General features: G+C 36.9%; 1 pseudogene; it reads left to right on the top strand.

The window, feature by feature from the left end:
• LOC109680754 (guanylate-binding protein 6-like) overlaps positions 1–11,392 on the top strand; it is a 29,097-nt pseudogene extending 17,705 nt beyond the window's left edge.
• Positions 11,393–26,003: the final 14,611 nt, after the last annotated feature.

Here is a 26,003-nt window from a genome sequence, read left to right as displayed (position 1 = left end):
CTTAGAGAAGAATTGTGGTAACTGGAAATCATGTGTTTTCTTTACACATACAATACTGTAATATTATTATGTTATTTTGTTTGATTCTGTAAATAACTATGTTATGCATACATCCATACTCTATGAAGAAATGTGTATATTTTATAATGATCTCACTTATTGGGGTTCAGAATTCCTTCTATAAAACTGCATTGTCATTTCAATCCACGGCTTCCACCTATCTGAAAACATCCTCAATCAATAACATAATCATTAACTGGGTATAAAAGCATATATATATATATATATATATATATATATCTTTATACTATTTCTCATGGGAAGCTCTATATGTTAAGTTTGCTTTGTTTAAAGCATATGAAATTTATTTTATAAGTTTATTTTAGAAGTTCAAAGTGTTACAAATTTAAGTACTATATTAATCACTGAAAATTCACTGGAAGCTTCAGAATTAGCAAGAAATATAATCTTATGTATGTGCCCTCATTGTTCTACCTATGAAATCTATTTTCCTTTTAAGTTTTAATTGGATAATTTTTTTCACATAAAACTTAGTATACAAGGCAAAGGTGGACATTTAAATTTTTTACACTGGAAAACCATTAAAATAAAAAAAGGAAAGTTGTGATGGTAGAAGGAGGGGTGTGTGTGTGTGTGTGTGTGTGTATACAACAGATTTTTGTCTGAGAATTTTGGATCTCACCTAGTTATAGCTTCATATTTAGCTATTAAAATACCTGGTTCGTCCAGGGCTGGCAACTCTGGTGGTAACCTACATGGATGCCATTAACAGTGCCTTGCTTGGAGAATGCAGTGTCCACCCTTGCTCAGTGTGAAAATTCAATGACTGTGCAGAAGGCAGCTGACCACCACAGTGAGCAGATGACCCAGCAAATGAAGCTCCCCATAGACATGCTCCAGGAGCTGCTGGATGTGCACACAGCCTGCATGAGGGAAGCCTTCACAGTCTTCATGAAGCACTCCTTCAAGGATGAAAACCAGAGTTCCAGAAGAAGCTGGTGGTAATTTGTTTGAGTCATTAACTTTCATGACCCTTCCCCTTGAAGAATGGAGCCCAAAAGTGCCTTTGTTTACCCCATAGATCAGCTCTCATTCAAGCGTAAAGCATTGTGGATTCTCATGAAGAACAGGGTAAGGTAGGAAGTGGCCCATATAATGTATACACATGTAAGTAAATGCAAAAATCATAAAAAAGAATATAATTTCCAAAATACTACACTCTCCCCTATTCCACCTCAAACTTGAGGCACTTTATCTAGAGATCTTTCTGATATTGACAAAATCATTATAGATACTTCCCTTAGTATTTCTTGTGGATTCTGAGGACTATTTCTATGGATTACTAACCCACCCAGAATATCCTGAGATGCTTATGGTTTCTGTGAACACAACTCACATTCCTATGAACCACAGTTTCACTTACCAGACCCTTATTACAGGCCATTGCTTATCTTCTATTGCTCTTGTTGTATGGTTGAAGATAAAAATCACTCCAAGAAAGCATACAGATTGTGGATTGCAATCCTATCATTTGACAGATGAGAATGTTGAGGCCCAGGAGGCTTAAAATTTCCCATTGTTCTTCAGAGAACACTAAGGGTTGTTAGGAAGTCAACTTTTGTGATTTTTGATTCATCCATGTCTTACTACACTAGAATGTTTTTATCAGGTGGAATACAGTTAGATTAATCTTCTATCAGATTCTTTGGTATTTCGTTTTCTCTGTTCTTCCTGTGGCATCTCTGTACATTTCCCTTCCAGAAAATCACAATGCATAGGAAGGAGGATTTACTGGGGAAGAATGAAGAAGCATCTGTTGCATATTGCCAGTGTCAGCAGAACTGATTATCAAAGGCCCTGATGGGTAACATTTCAGCAGGGACTTTCTCTGTTCCTGGAGGACACAAGCTCCACATGGAAACAATGGACAAGATTGAATGGGAATATTGGCAGGTGCCAAGGAAAGGAATAAAGGTGAAGAGTAAGGGAGCATGAGGAAGTTTAAGGGATAGAATCAACGGGGTCTCTTGAAATCTTGGCACACATGACCACTTGTGAATAGCAAGAAAACATGAAGATAGTGTGACACCTTTAGCTTTTTACTTTTCAATGTTAGGAATCAAAGTCAGGGCCTTGAATATTCTAGTCAAGTCCTCTGTACCTGAACCACATCCCCAGAACCAAGTTCACCTTTAGTGACTCTGCTTACTATTTATTCCTCAATGGGAAAATATTCACTTCCAAAGTAGGAGTAGAGATTTCATAAATTCGGGAGAGATGGACAAAAATTATTCATTTCTTCATCCCATAAGTTGTAGATTTGCAAAGTGCCATGAACTGGCTATGTGTGAGGTCCAGTCATTGTCTTAGCTCTTAAGGCTGATCAGCTGGGGGGTGTGGGGGCAGGGAAGAGCACGAGCTCTCAGAAGCAGACAGTTGCCTTCTGAGTGGTGACACCTAAGAACCTGAGAGCTATATATATGGTGGTGGTAATAATCATAATGATACCAGTAACCTATATGAAATTATTATTGCAAATAGATACACTTCCCCTAGGCCTTTTAATTTAGTCCTCCAAAAACTTTAAGTAAACCCATCCTTACTGTGGATACTTTACACATTTGAACTGAGATTAAATAACTAGCCTAAAGATACAACTAACAGAGCAGATTAAATAACTAGCCTAAAGATACAACTAACAGAGCAAGAGGAAGCTGCAGCATCCATTAGAGATAGGATTTCACACTGGAAGACAAATATGAAAGCATCAGAGACTGTGGTTTGCACAGCTGCATGTAATTGTGACAACTGAGAATCTAGAGTAGGTACAGGGAAGTAGCTCTGGGGGATGGAATAGAGGGAGGCAGGAGGTACAGAGGTCTTTGGTGTCACTTAACAGATTGGATATTTTCTGGGGATTCACTATAAAATTTTTATTATGATAAATATAATATGGATATAATTATTTGTAGAGGTTGTTTCCCCAATGGAAATGAAAGATCTGTTCCTTCTTTGTTCCACAGGCAGGAGAAGTCTTCCAGAGATTCCTGCAGTCCTAGAATACTTTAGGGAATTCCATTCTGAGGCAGAAAATGCACTCGTGGATAGGGAGAAGGTAGTTGCAGGTACCATGAAGGGCTATGTTTCAGGAGCGATTAGATTCCTGCAGTGTCTTCTGACAGAACTAATAAGAAGACCTTTTCCAAAGTAAGAGTTCCCTCTCCTTCTATGGATTGTCCACTCTGCTGAAACTGAGCACAGCAAAGGGGAACTCATGCTTGTGTGTCAGCCAGACAGCCATCACTTTCTGAAATGAGCCCTCAATGGTGTGGAACTGTGCAAATTCTGTGACTTCAGTCTCTTCCCCTTCCCACAATTCAGCTTTTTGTTTGCTCTCTGTGCTTGGTATGGTAGATATTTGTCTTAACTTATTTCTTTCTTTCCTTTCTAAACCCTTACTGGGACTGCTGAGAGGGAGAAGAAGGAGGCAGCTGAGAAAGAACAAGAGTTGCTAAGGCGTCAGCAGATGGAGCACCAGCGGTACATGGAGACTCTAGAGAGAAGCTTCAAGGAAAATGTTGGACAACTGAAAAGGAAGCTGCAGGAGGAAAATGAGCTGTTCCTGAGAGAGCAGAGAATGATGTTGCAGCACAAGCTGACGGGGGAGGGGTCGCTGTGACTCAGTAGTACCTGATGGTCCTGGTGCCCTACCCAGGATGGGGAAGGTTGCAGCCAGATTGTGTGAGGAAGCACCAATACCATTTCTTATAGTTATTCATAAAAACTATGAATATTAAAGGCTTTTCAACATGATTTTGAACTTTGTTCCATATTTAGACTGGAGAGTTGAGGTCATCTATGGCTCTAACACGTTGTTGCTGAAAGTAGATAGGGTTTGAGCTGCTGTTTCAGAGATTGTAAGATGATTTCATGAGGGCCTAATGAAACAGATTTTCCAACCGGGTACAGTCAGTATGAACAGCAACTGGATTGCACTACCAAGACCCATGTTATCAGGAGCCCTACTACCAAAGAGTGGAAGTAAATCCGTGGAGATGTAAACTGTCAGAGATTTCCAGACTTAACAGCACAGGGAAGTGAAAGAATCTAAACTTGCTGCAGTAGTCTGCAGGTGTGGAACCTGCCTGAGTTATCTCATGGGCAGAGGATTTCCTTCTTTGTCCATCTGGAAGTAACATGAGGACAGTTTTCTCTGTCAGCTACTAAGTTCCTCTCATGGCTATGATGCGGTGGTCAGGCCCACCAGGTGGGAGTAATATCTGTGGAATCAGACCAATCGCATTTCTTTTGGCAATGATGTAAAGAATTTTTTTGAAATGCGGACTCACACAGGAAACTGTAAGTTTAAATTATGCTTCCTCACATAATCTAGGTCCAGCTCATGAGTTATCCTTTTTGTTATTATCCTATGGTAATTGAGAAAACATTTTTAGGAGTAAAATAAAGACAGTTTGGCAAAGTTTTTGAACAGTGTTTGTCTTAAAATAATTGTGACTGTATTATTTACTTCCCTCTCAACTTTTTTTTGTTTCAATTCAAAAGGATTTGCTCGAGGGAGGATATAAGAGGAAATCTGATGAGATGAATGCAGAGATCCAGCATATGAGAAATACAATTGATACTGCACAAAATGAAAGTTCTTCCTGGATTTCAGGAATCTTACACAAAGCTGGCAATGAGTTAACTTCAATATTTTCTGCTCCTGGTAAATCTCTTGGTAAGATTGTAAAAGGTTTTGCCTCACTTTTTAAGGAATGATTCACTCTTTCTTTAAGGAAGTTATGGATTTTGCATCTATGCTTTGTCCTGTTTTTGATGTGCATTTTTATTTTCATTCAGCAAGGTTCTACACACAAACTCCTTGGTAGAGGATAGCAGTGCCCAGCACACTTTAGACAGAGTAAATATGTACATACTTTGATAGACAACATTTGCTCTTAGCACACACCAGCATCATCGCACATGTATGAGATTTCTAGTGACGTATTGCTTTTAATGGCAATAAAATTGAAAATTATTTAAATATTACTAACATAGATTGGTAATATTAATTTTAGTCTTTGCTAAAACTGGAATACTATGTAATGATCTTGAATATACATTATAAAGTGAAAAAAGCATGAATTACCATGTATAGTCTGATCATTACTAGGAATGCAGTTATCATATGTAAGCATACTTATGTACAAATAAAATAACTTTTGAAAGATTAATGAGAAACTAGCATCATCATCTTTTTCTGGGAAGACTTGTTTGGAATCTGGACACATACCTTTTGTTATGTACTCAATCTTATGAATTTCACAAAGAAACCTTGTATTAACTATTTAGAAATAAATATTTAACACAATAAATAAATATTAAATAAATATTTAAAATACAGTTCTCATAGTGATGATAACAAAAGTGAAATGGCCATTAGATGATGACATTTCTGTGTCTAGAAATGACGTCAACCTGCTAAATAAGATCTAAGTGCTGAAGGACATAAAATTTGCCTCCTAATCCTGTTTTCACTTTGGTCATTTTTATTAATTCCTATATCTCTTTCAATTTTGAGTTATAAATTTTGCTGTTACTTTGGGAATCTCACTACAGTAGTCTGTACTTCCTATCTGTGAATTAGTTTTAAGGTTTTAGAATCATAATTACTGCTTTGAAAATGTGCATTGAGGTGAAGTTTGTTGTCATCTTTGTAATGTCAGTCACAGTTTCTCTGTGGTAGCAGAGTGGAGAGGACTATAAGCCTTTTTAGAATTAGACCCCTTGATGGGGAATGATAGAATTGAGTCCAGTAACACACAGAAGAATGTTTGCCCAGATATGTGGGAGACTGTGGCCCTGCCAACTTGACACATAAAGTTAAGCCTCACACAATGTGAATGGATGGTTTTAAAATTTGGTAGACAAAAATTTTTATGGAAGAGTTTAACTCAAGGGTACTGGTTGGTCATTCACATGAAAGCTGATGTCACTGAAAATGACAATAATGGTAAGTGGAAGGGAGAAAGGGGACAAACACTCAAGTCATTCACCAAGGTGGGGAAATGAAAGAACAGGGGTTTTGTGGAGGAGGTCAATGAGAAAGGGTAGTGGATGTTAAACCTGATAGAGATAGTTCAAGGGGCAAAGAGGAAAAATAGCTAGGGACTGAGAAAGCAGAAAAAAAACAGGGACATTTGCCTTATGTCTAGTTCCTAAGGTAGGAAGGAATTCAGAATTTGTAGTTTCTGGTTTAGATGGTTGTGGGGTGGCAACATCACTACAGCACCAGCAAGCTCCTATTGTAGACAAATCTGGAAGATCCGTTCAGAAAAGAGCTTTGGATGGACAAAGCTGATGACAATGTCTTCCAAGGGCACGGAAAAAACATTTGTAAAGATGGAAAGAAGTAGAAGATGGGCATAGACGCAGGGATGGAAGAAGAGGAAAGCATGAATAAATCTTCTGGAATAAAGGAAGCTTAGATTTCGATGGTGCCAGAGCTGAGCCTGAATGTGAGATGAGGAGGAGAAGGACTTGGCATTGTCAGGTTGGGCTGTTATTGCTGTTTAAAGTTTTTCTGAGTGCCAGAGCCATTGGAGATGGAAGACCTTAGGGCAGCTACTCTCTTCTGTGTGAAGCACACATTGGCAAGGTGTGAGTGGCCCTTTTTTCCCTCTGTCAGGGGAAGAAGGAAGTCCAGTCAAGTAGCTATGGAAACCAATTTTTGGGTTATACATTTCTGATGGCATGAACCAACTTGTGAAAGGATCCCAGGTATTTTGGGAAAGAGAAAACCAAGATTCCAATCTGATTTTCCTAAGTTTTTTTTGTTGAAATTGTAGAACTTTATAGGCTAACTAGACTTAACTGTGCACAAGGTCTCTCAGACTTAAATAAAAAGGGACTTCCCTAATGAAATGTAATAAAAAGGAGAAATTTTATGGGTTTCTAAGATTGACATAAATGGAAGAGCCTAAATACTATCTGATTATAACCTCTGACATGGCTGAGGGTAGTGGCAAGATATCATAATTTCAGGAAAACCATTGAATTATTTGTGAGAACAAAAGGCATTGAACATTAGCACATTTTCCATAGTACCATTAAGATGCAGGGATTACCAATGACACCAGCATGGTTAGAGTCTAGAGTTGAAATTTTTAACAGTACATGTCAGTGATCATAGTAGGGTACCAGTGACCCACTCAGATTTTGTCCTCCTTCCTCACTTCCTGATATTCAGAAGTAGTACTGGCTTCATTTCAACTGAATTTTTTAACACATAGACTTCAAGGTAAATAAATGATTTCTTAATAATAAGGACAAGTGAGTTCTCAAGTCATTAGAGATATAATATGACTTTAATGATATCCCAAGCTGGTGAAGTGCTTTGTATTAATTATAACAACATTTCAGTTCAAATGAAGTCAACCCCAGCATCAGTGGCAAATATCTAGGCCTATGCCAGGAAAATAACACACATTGTCCACAGTTGCCTTAAACATTATGGGTGCAATCCTAACTAAAATATGGTAGAAATTTGATTTTTGTTTCTGTCTTACTAATGAGCTTCCGAAAGTCCTGAAATGTTTGTTCCAGAGTGCATTGTCTCTTGCCATGGTTAATACCATTTTTCTCATTTTATCTTGTCTGTGTTCTGTTAACCTTCCATATGGTCTCTGCTAGTGTGGACTGGGCCTGCACCTTATTATATTTTCAGGCACTTCAATCACTGTTTTGATATTTGTACAATGTGGATTTCAGGTATCACTAGCGCTTTATTTTATTTCTAGTTAGACATATTGATTTCAGGTTGTGCTTCCTTTAGAGTGGTATCTATTTAAATAATTTATCTCAGGATAATGAATTTTGCTTGTATTCTTACGGACCTGGATCTTTTCCTGCATGTGTGTACATGTCTGTGTGTTTCATGTGTGTTCCAATTTCATAGAAATAAAATTTGATTTTGCTTTCTGCTGTGATAAGAACGAAGGTGATTCTTTTGGTCTTTTGGTAGAAAACATAGTTTATAGATAGAAATCTGATTTACAACCATTAATTATAAACTTCACCCAAATATTTTTCCTGTGAGACATTATTAAACATTTTTTCTTGAGTATATTTTTCTGTGGGCTATATGACCTTTTTTTTTGTAAAGATGTTATTGTGATAAAAACAATGCAGCAATGTATAGAGATGTTCGGTATACAAGTTCTTGAATTTTTGTAGATGTATACATCTATTTCTGGTTGTCCAGAGTTAACCACTACTCTGACTTTAATCACTACAGCAAAGTTTAGTCTGTTTCTGAATTTCATGTAACATAACTTCATGTGCTATTTTCTAATTGAGTTTTTGGCTCAATGTTATATTGTGGGAGTCATCCTTGCTCCATGCATCAGTAGTTCCCTTTCTTCCATTGCTCTGCCAAACAGTTTTCAACCTTGTCAGGACTGACATTTTGGGCTGTGTTAATCTTTGTGGTGGCATCTCTCTGTGCATTGTAGGGTGTTTGACCACTGGTCTTGGGCTGCTAGCACTGTGAAAGGCACTGAGGAAAACCTCATTACATCACAGCCACGGTTCCTGTACTTATACATTTCTTAGTTAAGAACTAACTCATTAAACAAATTACACTAACAAGCAATATTTGAATTTCTCATAAGCATTGTAAAGCAATACAGATGTCAAGATTTAGTCAATTTGGATAGTCAGTGATCCTTCCCTGAGGAAATGAGAGATAAGACAAGTTTTTACTAAGTACACACTCATGAAGGAAATGAAGAAGTGAAGATACAAGGAGAGTTTATACATAGCATTCTTGTTTGAAGAACTTAATGTGTTTGATTATGAATGAAGGTCCATGAGATGAAGGTGAGATCAAGTGAGAAAAGGAGCAGAAAGTGGCCAGATTGGGTAAGATCCTGCAGAGTATGGTGTGGAAACTGGACTTTACCCTAATCACGATAGGAAACATAAAATTTTTTTTCTTCAGGAAAGCAATTTGGCTTAAATTTGTTTTGTAAAACTCACTATGAGTTGTGCACATTGAATGAGTTGGAAATGGCCCATGGTTTCCCAACTGTGACATGATATCTAAAAGTTGGTCTGCGTGTGGCTTCTTCAAATGAACCTGTTTGTAGAAACTGTTCTTGAAAAACAATAATGGGAGCGGAACTCAGAAATTTTGTTTTCCTGTTGATAAAATCAGATTGCATACATTCCTGGTCATTTGAAAAACAATAATTTAAGTACAAAGGTTTTCAAGGAAGGACAGCAATCCCTGAGATCATTCAAGGCTTCATGGAATGGCACTGCCTGTCAACATTGTTCAGATAGAAACTGAAAGCAAAGAAGAGCTGCTTGTGTAATAGGCAGATTTCTAGGCAATCACCTGCTTTTCTGTCTCCCAAAAGAATAGCCCAATTAAACAATATGTAAATCCATAGCAGACTGTGTAAAAAATTTTAGACAATTAAAGCAATATCTAAAAGGTAGTTTGGAGACTCTCTAGACCACTGAGTTCTACTGAGAGTCACCCACATTTCATGGACCAGAAATATTTCATGTTATACATAGTGGATGTTACTTTGGAAATTCATCAAAGTCTTAGAGCCTTCAAAATGTGTGGTTGAATTGTATCTGCATGGCCCTGTTTCCAAAGCAGGGGTGGCCAGGCTCTGTTTTAATTCTCTAGGTTTTTTATACCTCCCTTTCTTATAGTAGAATATATGCTGGGAGATGATGTAGAATGCCAGGTGCCCTTGGCTCACACCTAGCTACTTGGGTGTCTGAGTTTGGGAAGATCACAGTTTGAGACCAGCTTGGGGAGAAAAGTTCATGAGACTCCCACTTCAAAGGAAAAAAGCTTACTTTTCCCACCAGAGACTAAATTTGCCTGTTTGTAAACTTTATGAAAAAACCAAAAATGTATGTATTTCTACTGTGTCCAGTTGTTTTACTTAACATTGTGACTGTGAGTTGATTCTTGTAATTGTATTTACTGTACCTTGATTATTTTCATTGTCATATGACATTCAATTGTCCAGTCATGCCATAATTTATTTAGTTATTCTACTGTGGATGGACATTTGTGTTACTTTCAGTTTGGAGTTATTATTCATACTTTTAAGATGATACTATGTATTTCTTATGCATACCTTTCTATATTTTTCTGGATGTTTGGTCAGGAGTGATACAATCAGGTCACAGGGAGCTTATATTCAACTTAAGTGTATGATTCCACAACATTTTGTTGAGTGTACACATCTTGAAACTTCTAATAGTTTCCAAAACAGAAATAGCTTTTTGAGAGGAATATTACTAGTTGAAATAAATTGTGTATATTCAGTGATTGTGCTCCTTCATAGTGAATTTTTGTATTTGTTTGGAAATGATGTACCCATGAAAGCCAGCAATGTTTTATGTGGATAATCCTTATTGTAAGAAGAAATTTCTGATTCAACAAGTTCTTTTAACATCACAAGAGCAAGATGGCTAGAAAGAAGAGAAGAGGAAGAGGACAAATAGAAGGAATGAGATGGGTAAAGAGAGTTGAAGGGTGTGGGCTTTGCCATCTTCAGTGAAAGATGTTGGCATGTAATCTCAGCCACAAGCAGGTCTCATGGCAAAATCTTCAGTGTTCTTCAGTTATGAGGCATTGTTGTTGTTCTCCAAGGGTGTTCATTGTCCCCATAGTCTGTGAAGGAGTTTTCTTGAGCAGCTGTGTTACTCACTGACCCAAATCTGAAGTCCAGGTTCAGGGCTGACGTACCATGGTCTAACACAGCATTCAGGACAACCTGAAATCTTGGACCCACCAGCAAACCTTGAGTAATTTAGAGCCTTGGTTATTTCCTACGTTTGGATTGGTTAGAATTCTGTTTTCCTTGGATTGTACTATGTTCTTTTTAATCAACATAAATGCTGGTTTTGAAGACCACAAAATGCTAAACATGTCAAATGTGAATCTGAAGCTTCTGCTAGCAGAGTCTGCATAACCAGATATAAAAGTCAGAAATTTAAATTTCCTTTAACCTAAAATATACTGTCCTTGAAAAAATTTGGACACATGCATTAAAGGGCAATTCCAGTAGTGGGATTAATAGTAATCTAAGTACATATTTACCAACAAGACCCATCATGATTGTTTCTTTACTGAAGGGAAGACATCTAGCCAACAGTCATTTTAATTTCACAGATTGACAATTGGGATAAAAGGTGAAGATGCCCTCTCCATTGCCCTTATTTACCAGACACTGAATCTGTTTCTGGGGATGGAGATCAGAGCAAGCTGAGGAACGACCAGGAGTCTAACCTATACCCCCTGGTAGGGCCAATGGTGGCCTTCAATGATGTGGCCTAAAGCAAATAGTTAGGGGTGGATGAGGGAAAAAAGCACAGTCAACTGTGCACAGGGGCACAGGGGGACCTCTGTAACTCTCAGGGAGTGTTACAAGGTACAATTTATGTTTCATTAATTTCACAAATATGAAATTCTAGCATCTAGTACCCAGTGTATAGGGGTGGTTTCTTTCTTCCTGCAAGTATACATCATGAACACATTACATCCTCCTTCCTCCTCAGGCCCTTTGCAAGGTAATTGCTGACTCTAGGGCAGGCTTTCTCTTTAATGGACTGGACTTCACTGAGATAGTAAACAGGTGAGAGACTTATTTCAGTCAGTTCACCACACATTTTGTGCAGTATCAATTACCTATTCTTTTTTTTGTCTACATTTCTCCATGCCCAGCCATATTTGAAGTGTTTATTTTGCATTAAGCTTCATATCACAAGGGCTACTGCCTCTTTCTCCTGCTCAGGACTTCTCTAAAACTATACATCTTGACCCTAAGAAACAACTCTTCCTTTACTCTCAGATTTGTCTCAGCTGGGGAAACTAAAAAGATTTCTGACCTGACTCTACTAAGAACCTGTCTTTCCAGGACCCCATGCTGACCTGAATATCATAAGGTTTATGCTCCATCTCTTTACAATGCTGATGTGAGAATGAGACTCATTCTGTTTGGGGTACCCACTATACTCCCAAAGCTGAAAACATTTAGAAGCAGCCAAAAATCATCTTCTTAGGCAAGGTGCTCAATGAATTTTCAGAGTTAGAAATTCGCCAACTTCTTGGGACACAAAACATCAGAATTCCAATTACACTAGCACTTACTTTTAACCTCTATCACTTTAGAAAAACATTCTAATCACAACTCTTCGCTGGCCCTGTATTTTATTACCAATATGGCAATAGATTCCTCTGTATTTAGACTTACTGAACGTGATATTTAAAAACATTCTTCTTGTAGCAATTATAAACCATGGGTGGTGAAGGAATGATTCCTAATTTAGTTTTTCCTTTATTATTATTATTTTATTTGAATACCTAAGTGTTAATAGTATCATGATCATAGAGATTTTCCGATTGCTCTGTGTTGTGTAACAGGCTTTTTCAAAATCAGTATGTGTTTCAGGGAATAAAATTTCAAAACTATTTGTGAGTTTCATAATTTCTGGTTTCAACTCAAGTAAATCAATAAAAAGTCATATTTTAGTTCAGAGGCTAATATTGTAAATAATACAAATGTACATAGTGCTAAAACTCTTTTAGAAAATAATGCCTAATTTGTAGCTTTATGTCATTTGGGGGTCTAGAGATGTTGGTTCATTTTTTCCAAGAACTTTGCTAAAACCAGTTTGTGGCTCACTAAAGCTTCTGGGATGTCTGCATTGTTGGATAATGTTTGACTTTTTTTCCTTTTTAATGAAAGAAATGCACACACACACAAACACACCAGTTCATGGAGAATTGATCATCAGAAGTAACATCCTGCTTTCTCCTCTGGGGTACCCTTAATGACAAACCACCTTCCTAATATTAAAGTTTGATGACTTCAGGTTTGTGAGCTCTCTAATACCTGTGAAATGGACAAAAAGAAACATTGTGTGCATATGACTTTACAAATGAGACCTGATAAGGCTTTACAGTGAGCACTATCTGTCTAACAGTGTGACCTGGCCCAAGAGTCACAATTTAAATATTCTTCAACCTTAAATGGACCACCCCTGCTAGATGTTCCAAATATGTAAAGGGAGCACTTTTTGAGGTATGGGATAATAACAATGCAATTTCATATGTTTTCAGAACATCAAGTCACATGGCATGGATCGTGGAGGGGTCACACCAGCTGATCCATGTTAAGGTGTTCCCAATATATTGGATCTTAGGAAGAAGAATAAGTCTCTTTTATGTCATTGGAGTAATCTTTAGGGATCTATCTATCCATCTATCTAATTATTATATAATATTATTGTGAATACAATATATAAAGAATATATATAATGCATTTATATATAGAATATGTATAAAGAAAAAAATGTAAATAAATTTGCACAAAATTATAGAGGTTGAAAAGTTTCACAATGGCCATGTGCAAGCTGGAGTGTCAGAAGATAATAGTGATGACTTAGTCTAAGAAGTAGGAAGTGGGAAACCTGAAAATCAGGGAGAACAACTATACAGGCTTAAGTTTTACAGAAAAGGCCCTAGAGCTACAAGGGCCACTGGTTCAAGTACCAGTTTCCAAAGGCCAAAGATTGTGATGTTGAAGGGCAGTTGCAATAGGAAACAAACCTCATTCAGAAAGGATGAATCAGGAAGACACTGTTTTTCCCATCTTCTGCTTGTCTGTTCCACCTGTGCCCTCAGTAAATTGGATATTTCCTGCCCCCATTAAGGACAGAGCTTTCCCTTTCAGATCACTGCCACATACCTTTATAGATATACACAGAATCATGCTTTACCATTGTTCTGGTCATCCCTCAACACTGTCAAGTTGACACCAGAATTAACAATCACGTGTATGAAAGATGCCCCTGAAGGAAGGATGACCAGGACTCTTAGCATCATGCCTCATGGTGTGCCTCTGGTTATCAGCAGGGATTTTGCACAAGGCTTACCCTATCTTATCTGGGGGGGACAAGAATGGAGTTATGGTGGATTGGTGTTATGGTTGCATGTGAAACATCCTCCTAAGATGCATGTGTTAAAGGCTTGGTTAAAAGATGACAGGTTTTTGAGAAGTGATCTGATGCTAAAGGACTCTGACCTAATTAATGGATTAATCCCTCAATGGATTTATAATATGATGGCATACTGGGACTTGGTGGAAACTAGAAGGTGGGGTCTAGTTGGAGGAGGTAGGTCACAGGTGATTTGACTTGGAAGACATAACTGACCACATCCTGTCTCTCTCTGCTTCCTGCCCACCATGAGTAGAACAGCCTGTTCTGTCACCATGAGGTTCTACCACACCACAGGTCTATAGCAATGGAGCCAGCTGACCATGGACTGAACACTCTGAAATTGTTAGTCCAAGTAAATCTTTCCTCCATTAAAATTGTTCTCTCAGGTATTTTCTACAGTCACAAATGTTCCCATGAACATAGCTGGACATGAGTGGAAGAGGGGTTAGGAGAACTGTCAGGACCTCTTGGAAACTGGCATGAAGAAACTTTGGGTTTTTATAAAGTCACATATGATATTACCATCCCAGTGTCCTCATTATACCTGATGCTCTGACAATCCCTAAATATTCATCCTATAAATTAAAATCCTTGATAATTTCAGTTTCCTCTTTAAGTCCTGTGCTCTTACACTAAGACCACATTCAAGGAACATTGTCCTCCTCTGGTGTAACCTTTTGCTATGGTCTAAACATTTGTGTTTGGCCCAAAATTCTTCTGTTGAGATCCTACCCTCAAGGTGATAACATTAGGAGGTTACATCTTTATAAGATGATTAGATCAAGACAGTGGACTCTTCATGAATGAGATAAATGTCCTTATAAAAGAGGTTTTGTTCCTAACCCTTTTGTTTCCTAGGACAGTTTACAGTGAAAAGACAGTCTATGAAGTAGTGGGTTCTCACTAGGCACAGAGTGTGCTGATAACTTGATTTTTGAACTTCCTGACTTCAAAAACGGTAGGAAATAGTTCTTGATTGGCCACCCACTCTATTGTATTTTGCTACAGCATTTCAAATGGGCTAATATCCTCACTCAAGTTTGTCAGGTTGTATAACATGGCTAACCCACCAAGCAATGGTAAGCTAGATCTGTAAAGCTATGTTTTTTCTTCTTTATTTCATTTACTTAATTCTTATGACTCAATTAATTGGCAATATCCAACATGCTTTTACTTTCGCTTTGTTTTTACTGTTTTGTCACAGTGGTTATGCTCTGATTCTAGAAAGTCACAAGCCCATGAATCATCCCTGAAAGGCCATTATTCCAGCTGAAGAGATGTATTCAGAATTCTGAACTAAAGCAACTTCAAGTCTGTTCTCCTCTAGAAGGGTTGGCATGTCTGCAAGTTTGTGGTCCTTCAACAAGCTTTGAATAGTATGATAGGAAATGAGACTTTCCGCCTGAGAATTTCCACTAGGCCTCCAAGCTGTGTAGTCTAAACAAGTACACATCTAAAAGAAGATGCTGGATAATTGTATACGGAATTGTGTTAGGAAAACTTCATTTTAGCCAATTCAAGTCTCATTAATTTCTATTAATTTAATAAATCATTTAACAATTTTTTCTTTCCAACTATTATATTCTTCTAGTTTAGACTTACAGAATATAGCTTTGAATGATATTTTTCCTTGTACAAGTTACCTTCTATAGAAGCTAGAAGCTAGAATCCAAATATATTTTTCTTCTATAATAACAATAATAATAATTTGTCTTCCATCAAAGAAAACTCCAGGATGCATTGGCTCACTTCTGATTCCCCAAACTCCTTCACAAATTGAAGAGAAAGGACTTCTCAACTCATAAGGTCAGCATTATCCTGATATCAAAACTAGTCATGCATACTATAAGAAAAAAAGACTGTATGAACATAAATGTAAAACCCTCAACACAATATTATCAAATCAAATTCAGGTGCACATTAAAAGGATATTTCACCATTATCATGGAGACATTTATCACAGGAACACAAAGATGGTTTCTCCTTCTGAATGAAGAAGAAAATCATATGGTGTTCTTAATATATGGAAAAAGACATTTGGGAAAATTCAACATTCTTTTATGATAAAAACTCTTAAGTTAGGAGAACATACCTCAACACCAAAAGGCCATAAATTAGAAGCTTATAGCTGAAATCAAGCTCAATGGTGAAAAGTTAAAAGCCTTTACCATTAGATCAGAAAGGAGTTTTACTGCTCCCACTTACCATTTCTGCTCAATATAGTAGCACTGGTTGTAGCCAGAGCAATTAGGCAAAAGAAAGAAAAAGCATGTGAGTTGAAAAAGAGGAAGTTACATTATCCCTATTTAATGATGACTCGATCTTGTATATAGAAAACTCTGATGCACTAACATTGTTAGAACTAATAAATGAATTAAGTAAAGTTGCAGAATATAAAATTGATATATGAAAATTGATAGTGATTCTATATACTTAACCAGAAATTATCTGAAAAAGAAATCAAGAAAACAATACTGTTTTTAATAGCTACAAAAAATAAAATATTTAAGAACAAATTAAACAAAAGAAGTAATAGATATGTGCACTGAAAGAAACTGAAGATGACAAAATTAAATGGAATGATACTTTGTCTTCATAGATTGGAAGAATTAATATTGTTAGACAATGTCGAAAGTGAACTAGACATTTAATGCAATGTGTATCAAAATTATTTTTAACAGAAATTTAAAAAATGATCTTCAAATTGTACAAAACATTAAAAATTCTGAATAGCTGAAGCCATCTTGAGCAAAAAGAGCAAAACAAGAAGCATTACATTCCCTGACTTCAAAATATGCTATAAGCTACAATAATCAAAATAGCACAGCCCATCACTGGAATCAAAACAGGCACCAAGACCAACAAAACAGGTTTTAGAGCTTAGAAATAAATACACACTTTCATGATCAATTGTTTCCAGCACAGATACCAAGAATACACAATAAGGAAAAGATAGTCTCTTCAGTAAATTAGTGTTGGAACAAATGCATATCCACATGAAGAATGAATTACATTTTTATCTTATGACACATATAAAAAAGTAGACAAAAATTAAATGTAAGACTTGAAACTACAAAACTATGTAAAGAAAAAATAAGTCTGAAGCCCCATGTCATTGGTCTAGGCAGTGATGCTTTTCATCTGAACACAAAAGGAGAAGCAAATGGGATTTGCATCAAACTATAAACATCTGCACAGCCATGAAAATAATTAAGAGAATGAAGAGAAAACAGGGAATGAGAGAAATTATTTGCAAGTCATACACTTGATAATGTGTTAATTTTCAAAATATGTAAGGAACTCAAACAATTAATATAAAAAAAAGAAATTGAAAGTGAGTAGAGGGCCTGAATAGATATTTCTCAAAGGCAGACAAATGACCAGCAGATATCTAAAAAGATGCCAAAAATTTCTAATCAACAAGAAAATGTAAATTGAAACCACAATGGAATTACCACCTCACACCTATAAGAATGACTATTAAAAAAATAATGAAAGGTAACAGTGTTAGAGAGGTTGTGGAGAAAAGGGAACTCTTGAACACTATTGATGGAACTAAGAATGAGCACTGTCATTATGGAAAACACATGGAGGTTCTTGAAAAAATTAAAGTAGAATTACCATATGATCCAGCCCCCCATTACTGGATATATCCAAAGGAAATTAAATCAGTATGTTGAACAGATGCATGCACTCTCATATTCATTGAAACACTATTCACAATAGCTACATGTAAAATTAAGTTAAGTGTCAATCAATGGATAAATGTACAAAGAAAAGATGATATATAAGCAAAACAGAATGCCATTCATCCTTAGAGAGGGAGGAAGTCTTATCACTTGTGACCATGAATATCAGCGGAAAGGACATTATTTTAAATGAAATAATTTAGGCATAAACAGATGAATACTGCATGATCTCATTTACATGTCAGTGGATACCAGGGCTTTGTTTGGGGCTGAGGGCACAGTTAATGGTCAAAGGATAAAATGAAAATTCAGTTAAGAGAAATATGTCCAAGAGATGCATTTTAAAACATGGTGAGTACATAGTATTGTTGAAAATTGCCAATAGTTGATTTTAAGTGTTCTTACCACAAAAAAGTGTTGAGGTAAAATATGTTAATTAACTCGATCTAGGTATTCTATAATGCATACTGTAAATATGTATATTTTGTCAATTAACAAAGTTTTAAGAATGAAACAGAATAGTAATTAAAATAATAGTCATCAATTAATATTATATATTAAGACATAAGATATTAAAGATATCAAATTTTTATTAAGATTAAAAGCCTAACAGAATTAACAAGCATTGTATAATTCATTTCTAGAATTTTCTCTGTAGCTTCAGGAACAAAAGAAAAAAGAAAACTGAAAGAGAGAGAAGAACGATTGGCAAGAAAGAACTTTATTTGGGCTTAGGGTAGACACACAAGTCTCCTCTCATGTCACCCATGTCTGTGTCTCAGGAAGTCCAGATTACTGTGTATAGCTGGGTTCAATTCTAGGAATGACCAAATTGCTTTCAGTATTTTAAAAATATGTATTTCAGATTTTTTGGACATGCTTTTAAAATATGACATACTTTAGTTTTAAATATTGTATGATTCTGTTTTACAAAATCAGGTCTTGGCAACTCAGGCAGAGATTATATTTTTCTAACTTCTTAATCATATTCCATGTGATTAAGTTTACACATGGAATATAACCAGAAACAGGTGCATATTACTTGTGGGTCTGGACTAGAGATCTCTGAGGCATTATTCAATCAGTCTTTTTTCCTACTTAGTCAGAATATTAGATGGTGGCAATCAATCTTTGATCTTACAGAAGAATGCAATGCCTTAGTGTAGGGAACAAGAAGATGGCAAGAATCTGAATCCCTCAAAGAATGAAGTTGTGTGAATACTTCCACTCAATTCTAGAGGAGTGGGATGAAAAAAGGTCTTCCAAGCTGTAGCAACAGACTTCTAAATGATCTCTATCTCAAATACAATCACTTCATTCTCTCTCTTCTCTCCTCAGAGGGATGGAACTCAGACACAGCTCTTAGCATATCCAATAACCTTCAAAGTCTCTACCTCACTGTGGAATAAAGTCCATGAACAGGGTCCTATTGACCTTTCTATTTATCTTCAATGAGCCTGTTCCACTGGTGCACTGAATCCTGACTGTTTCCCAACATTTAGCCCTTACCATTGTGTATTTGCTGCCCTAAAATCTTTTTTAAAATTCTGAGTATTATTCAAGATCCAATGGAGATGCCACCTCCTATATGAAGGCAGCTATACTGCCTGAAAGTATACTTAATTGTTGCTCGGGTAGAGACCACACAATTTTTTTGTATCATCATCTTAACATACATGACTTTTTGCCATGTTTAAAAATACTTGTTGACCTAAAAGTATACACTGACTAAAGTAAGAACCTTTTTTGTTCATCTTTACTCAGTAGCAATGGACCCTACTTCCCTTAAGTGTTACAGGAAAAAAAGCATCACTCAATTAAAAAAATACCAAATAGAGACAACTTCTAAAAATTGACACACTAATTTCACAAAATAAGTGTATATTTTAACTCTGAAATTAGAAAGTGATGACACAAACCTCTATCAAACATACATTCCAATAAAAATGTGATTAGTAGGTTTGCATACCATCCAAAAGGAATGAGGGGATTAAAAACATTTCAGTTTGAAATCATCTTCTAGTATTGTGTGCAATGTAACAACTTTCTTTGATAACAATATAAAAATGAATCTCTGATATTTAGCTACTGGTATTTGGCTATCATGTTTTTGTTAAAGAACACACAAACATACTAGTGAAAATGGAATGAAAACTCTTGAATCTTTTCAAGTGACTCAGTACATTCTAGGTAGAGAAATATAGCCAATGAAACTAAGTCCGTGATAGTTCTAATAACACCAACAACATAGAGCTATTCTTGTCCACCCAAAAGGCAGCTTATGTATCAAAAGAGTAATTTGATTACATAGTTTTCTATTCTGTAGTTTAACAAAGTAGAAGAAACCTTAAATTCATATAACCTTATTTTTTCCAAATCATTTAAATATGTGAAGTAGGCAAACAGAAGTTACAAACAAGAAACTCAGAAAATATTTGGAGCATCTGTCAGTTTAAAAAATTTGCTACTGGTTATGATTCTTTGCTTGTTTTTAATAATGGCAACTGCTCTGTCACTAACTTATTCACCATCTTGTGCTTGGTAGGAAGGCGCTCTTCTACCACTAGTAACCGTTTTGAATGCACCCAAAATATGTAAACTCCAGGTCCCCACGATCTAGACCAACTCTAGTGAAAAAAGAAAAGTAGCAATTACATCTGGAATGTAAAATTGGAGGATGTAATTTTATTGTCAGTGAAAAGTGTTGATGTTAACAACAAGCACTAGGGGGAGAGAGAGAGAGAGAGAGAGAGAGAGAGAGAGAGAGAGAGAGAGAGAGAGAGAGAGAGATTGAGAGATTGAGAGACTGAGATCAGCAAAAAAATTAAAAGTCCTCTTGCCCCTCCCCCAAACCAAGGGATGGACGTTGAAATTCAGCCTCAAATCACTGTGTTTGTAAATCTCTGTAGGGGCCAAAGTCACTTAATAAACGTGATGTACACGGAGAGAAAGGCCATGAACCCGGATTTCTGGAAGCAGGTGTGGAGGGACAAGGATTTGAGGAACTGGCCTTAGCTACTCACTTAAGTCTCCAGTTCGGTTTAAAAAGATGAAAATCCCGGAAGAGACCATGTACTTTCGATTTTGCTTCTCTGCCTCCCAGCTCTGCTCAAGGATATGACTTTAGGTTCCGGTTTGCTTTCAGCTTTTCAGAATACTGGGTTTCCAAGCCAGAATCTGAAGAGGAGCGATAGGGAGGAAGGGTGGCTGAGACCTTGTAGGACTGCAGGTCCTGGGCCAGGTACAGTATTGCATTCCCAGCGCACAGCAACCCGGGTGCAGACCCGGGCCAGGTGCATGGGGCGGAAGGAGTGGGGAGGCCCGTGCCACGTGGACCCCACCTTTGCCGGGAGCCTCAGCGCCCCCAGGATGCTCTGCTCCTCTGCCCTCATCTACTACGGCTGTGACAAAGAGCCCTGCGTGGCCTCCGAGGGGTGCGTCCCACCATCCTTTGTAGAAAAGCGGGAGGAAGCTGCATGGGTTTCCTCCTCCCGTTTTCTCTTCTCATCCTCCCACATTTCCTGGCTGCAGCCTGCTGAGCACTGGAAAAAAACAAAACAAACAAAAAACCGAGAAAGTAGATGGTTTTGACTGAGGACTCTCAGTGGGAGACCGGGGTGGAATTCAGGTAGAAGAGCTTATGCAGCATCACCAGCTTTCAAAGATACAGAAGCAAGCATAGTTCCAAGAGTGACAGAGGAGGTTGGTTGTTATCAGCCACTGTTGCTGCAGGGAAGAAAATCACAAGCCCTGCTCTCTGAGAACAGTGGGGAAGCCATAATGCTTCCCTGTAAAGAGATGCAAAATAAATAAATGAAAGAGAAAAGAAAAAAGTAGAAAAAGACAGTTAAGAGAAAATATAAATCTTCAGATAGTTTTCTGTATTGACCACAAATAAGATTCTGAAGATTCTACAGAGCTGGCTTTATATGAAATAATTCACTTGCAGGCTTTCTCATCTGCTGCTACTATTAAATGGTTTAAACCTGTTGTTTATATCACATTGTTTCTAAATACGGTGTTCCATGCAACCAAGTGAAAAATGCTAATAAATTCCTTTCACTTTCAGGTTCAATTTTTTTGCTCCATTTCCTTTGTAAGAAAGAAAAAATAAGTCCTCAGTTTGTTTTCAACTTCTATAAAGCAGCAGTACAAAAGAGGGAGGAGGAAAGGATGAGTGGGGAAGAGCTGGAGTCTTTCTTTTTACCAGCAACTGATGAAATCAAAGTGTTCAACCTCAGGCCCAAACTCCTTAGCTTTCAATGTCAGGTCCAGTCATTCACTCCTATATGACAAATGAAGAGACATGGTGTGTTAGGGTACAAATGTTAGGGTACCTTTGAGGCTTGCAGCCCACTCAGCCTGAAACTGGCCATGGCTAACATGACCCAAGCCACCACTTACTGGAACTAAGGGGGTGGGATGGTTTCTGGGAACAGGGACTGTTTCTGGTTAATCTTGCTAAAACGGTATGTGAGTCAATGAGTTAAGACACCTGGTGTTTACCAAATTCCTGATAAATAATCTTCAAGTAATCTTGCCCCACCACCAAGATGTGGGTGATATCAGAAATATGTGACCCCAGGGACCATAAAAATTGCTGTGTGACCGTGACTAGTGTCTAAAAAAATATAAAAGCAGCCTGAAGTTTGTATTCGGGGTCCATGTTGATACCCACTGCGTTGGGCATATACCCGGACCCCAGCTGGCTGGAAATAAACCTCACTTTGTGGCTTACATTATCGTGTCTTTTGTTCCTCTGAGGGGTGGTCAACCTCGGACCCCAACAGGTGCAGAAAAGAAATTTCTAGAGAAAAGAAATTTATGACACTACCTGAAACACCCTTGGGAAGAGGCAAAGGAAGCACTTCAGCCCATCTTTTGCCATCTTTTCCAACTTTGTGCTACTGACAAGAGCTTTAGCTGTAAACAGACAAAGAATTAGGGTAGATGCTGAAAGGTATACATAGTTAAACAGTCCCAGTTACAGGTGACCTGGTTGGTCATTACCTCTGTTCTGGTTCTCTGGACAAGTTGTTTCTGCCGTCATCACTTAAGGGGAGCGTCCATGAGATGATTACTCCTGCTCCATGGTTCTAAGCAATTGTCCTCATTTGGGGATTGTCTGTCCTCAAGGTTTAACTATTTTTTAGGGATAGTTTCAGTCCCTTGTCATAAAGATGTTATCAATCGTTCCTGTCCTTCCTTGATTCCAAGGTGGATGCAGGAAAGACTGGCTCAGAGCAAAGGACAGCAGGTACAAAATGGAGACAGAGATGCCAAGGTTTTCTCCTGCTTTTAGTTAATTTGTGGGTCTCAGTAAGAGTCAGTGCTTTTCAACAAAAGCAGGTTAAGTAACTTTTACACTTAGACTTGAGTTTAAAACTTTTAATTTATGATTGAAAGTGGAATATGAGGAATGGGGAGGTGAGGGAGATGATAGCCTGGACTGCAGGGTTCAGTTGATGGATTAGTTGCTATTATTTAAAAGCTGGTTACTATGGTTTGCAACTCCATTTTTTATTGTTTGAATGATTTAAGATATTGATTCATTTCAAATAGTTATTAGCTCATATTTTGGGGCACACATGTATAAAGATGTACTTTGGTGACTATGATAACCAAAAAGGGTAAAGAAGAACATTTTAAAGAATTAAGGTTTTTATATATTATTGAAATTAAACTCATATAAATTCAAATTAGTGTTATAACTTTAGGGTATCAAGTATGATTCCCATGGTTACTCAAGAGAAAATAGCTATAAAATATGTGTAAAAGGATATGAGAAGGCATTAAAACATTTCACTAATAACCTTCAGCTAAATAACAAAGAGACAATAGTACGGAAAGTGAGGGACATGAAAGCTATAAGGCATATGGAAAACAGTGGTGAAGTGGCAGAAGTTCCTCCTTGTCAGTTTTTACTTTAGGTGGTGGAAATGAATTAAATGCCATAAAAGAAAGTGAGAGATCAGTAGTGTGGATAAAAAATTGTGATCCACCATATGCAATTTTCAAGAGACTCAATTTAGAGCCAAAGACACAAATAGGTTGAAAGTTAAAAGAAAGAAAAAGCTGTTCAATGCAAATATTAACCAAAAACCCCAAAAAGCAAAAAGCAAAAGGGTGGCTATACTAATGCCAGTCAAAATAGTCTTTAAATATAAAATATACAGAGACAAAAATACATTATAAATTATTGAAATGTTTAATACAGAAAGTATGACAATTATGAATATTTATGTGGCAAATAACATCAAAATATATGAAGCAGAAATGTAGTGAAAATAGTTCTTCAGTAGTAGTTGGGTACCTTTCCAAGCAACTTTCAGTGTCAGATAGAACTATCAGACAGAAAATACAGGGCACTTGAGGACATAAGTAACACAGTAAACACACTAAATTTAACAGAGAACAGTCTATTTTTTCAAAAATCTTTTAAAAATTATCATATTACTGTTGTACTGGGGGAACATTGTGACATTTACAGAAGTCCTTACAATATATCATAGTTGAATTCATGCCCTCCATCATTCTCCTTTATCCCATCTCTCTCCCCCCATTCCTGAAATAGTTTCAACAATGTCTCATTTTTCCATTTTTATACATGAGTACATATTTCCACTACATTCACTTCCTACACCTTTTCCTTATATCCTCCCCACTCTCACTGGTACCAGCCACCTAGACAGGACTTGTTCTTTCCTCCTATTGTCAATTTTTAAAAATAAATGACATTTTTGTTTATTTAAGATACCTATACAGGGAGATTCATTATGACATTTCCATGTATATATGCATTATAACCCAAATTGATTGATCCCCTCTATTTTTCTCCTTTCAACCATAGTCGCCTTCTTATGGTGATTTCAAGAGGTTTAAAAATTTTATATTCATTCTTGAGTAGAAAATATATCAACCATATTCACCTTCTTAACTTCCTTTTTTCCCCTCCCCTCTCTCATATGTGACCTCCCCTTAGTGTGACCTGTTTTTCATAATATTGCTTGTATTTGTATTGGACCTATATTCCACGTATGAGAGAAAGCATTTGGTGTTTGGCCTTTTAAACCTGGATGAGTTCACTTAAGATGATGCAGAACAGTCTATTCAACAACAAAAAAAAAATTATTCTTCTTAAGTGGCCTGTTTTTCAGGATAGGGCAAGCATTAGTCCACAAATTAAATCTCAGTCAATTTAAACATATCATACAAAGTCTATTTTCTAGCAATAACATTATAAAGGTAAAAATTTATTACAAAAGAAAAACTGGAGAGTTAATTAATTTGTGAAAATAAAACAACACATTTTAAACAACCAATGGATTAAGAAGAAATCACAGGGAGAAATTATAAACTACTTTAAGATAAATTATAACAAAAACAGACCATGCCAAAATTGTGAGATGCAATAAAAGCACTTTTAAGGGAGAAATTTGTAAATAAATTAAAAAAAGAAGAATGATCTCTGTTCAAGCTTGAAAAAAGACGAACAAGCTAAGCCTAATGCAAGCAGAAGGAAATAAACTGTAAAGATTAGAAAGCTAGGCATGAGTGGCACATTTCTATTGTAATCCCAGCATTCAGGAGGTAGAAGCAGGAGGATTGTGAGTTTGATGCCAGCCTCAGCTAAATAGTGAGGTCATGTCTTTAAAAAATCCAAAACAAAATATTAGACATAAACAAAAATAGAGAATAGAAAGATTATAGAGAAAAATCGACAAATTGATACCAATTCTTAACCTTTTCAAAAAAATTGAAGAGGAGGCAATACATACTTTATACTCATTCTATGAGGCCAGTATTACCTTCTTCTGTGGTTTGGATAGGTGTCTCTCAAAGGCCCAGGTGATGGGGGTTGGCCCCCACAAACCCATGGTCCTACTGGTAGCAGATGGAGTCTTTAGGAGATAGGTCCAGTGGATGGAAATTAGATTATTAGGAGGGTGCCTTGTAGGTGATTTTGGGACCCTGACTTCTCCCTTTCCTTTCCCTTTCCTTTCCCTTTCATTTCCTGGCTGGCATGAGATGACCAGTGTCCTTTGCCATACATTTCCACCATGATAAAGTGCCTAATCACAAACCTAAAAGCAATGGACAAACTGAACATGGACTGAAACCTTCAAAACTGCGATCCAAAACAAACCTTTCCTCTTTTTAAGTTGTTTATGCCAGGTATATATTAATGGAATGCTGACTGACATACCCTGATATGATAGCATATAAAACATTGTAAATACTTATATAAAAATCCTC

Source organism: Castor canadensis, chromosome 15, assembly GCF_047511655.1.
Source record: "Castor canadensis chromosome 15, mCasCan1.hap1v2, whole genome shotgun sequence".
Lineage (NCBI taxonomy): Eukaryota > Metazoa > Chordata > Mammalia > Rodentia > Castoridae > Castor > Castor canadensis.
Note: the sequence above shows the minus strand (reverse complement) of the source record. Positions and strands in the feature narration are given on the sequence as shown.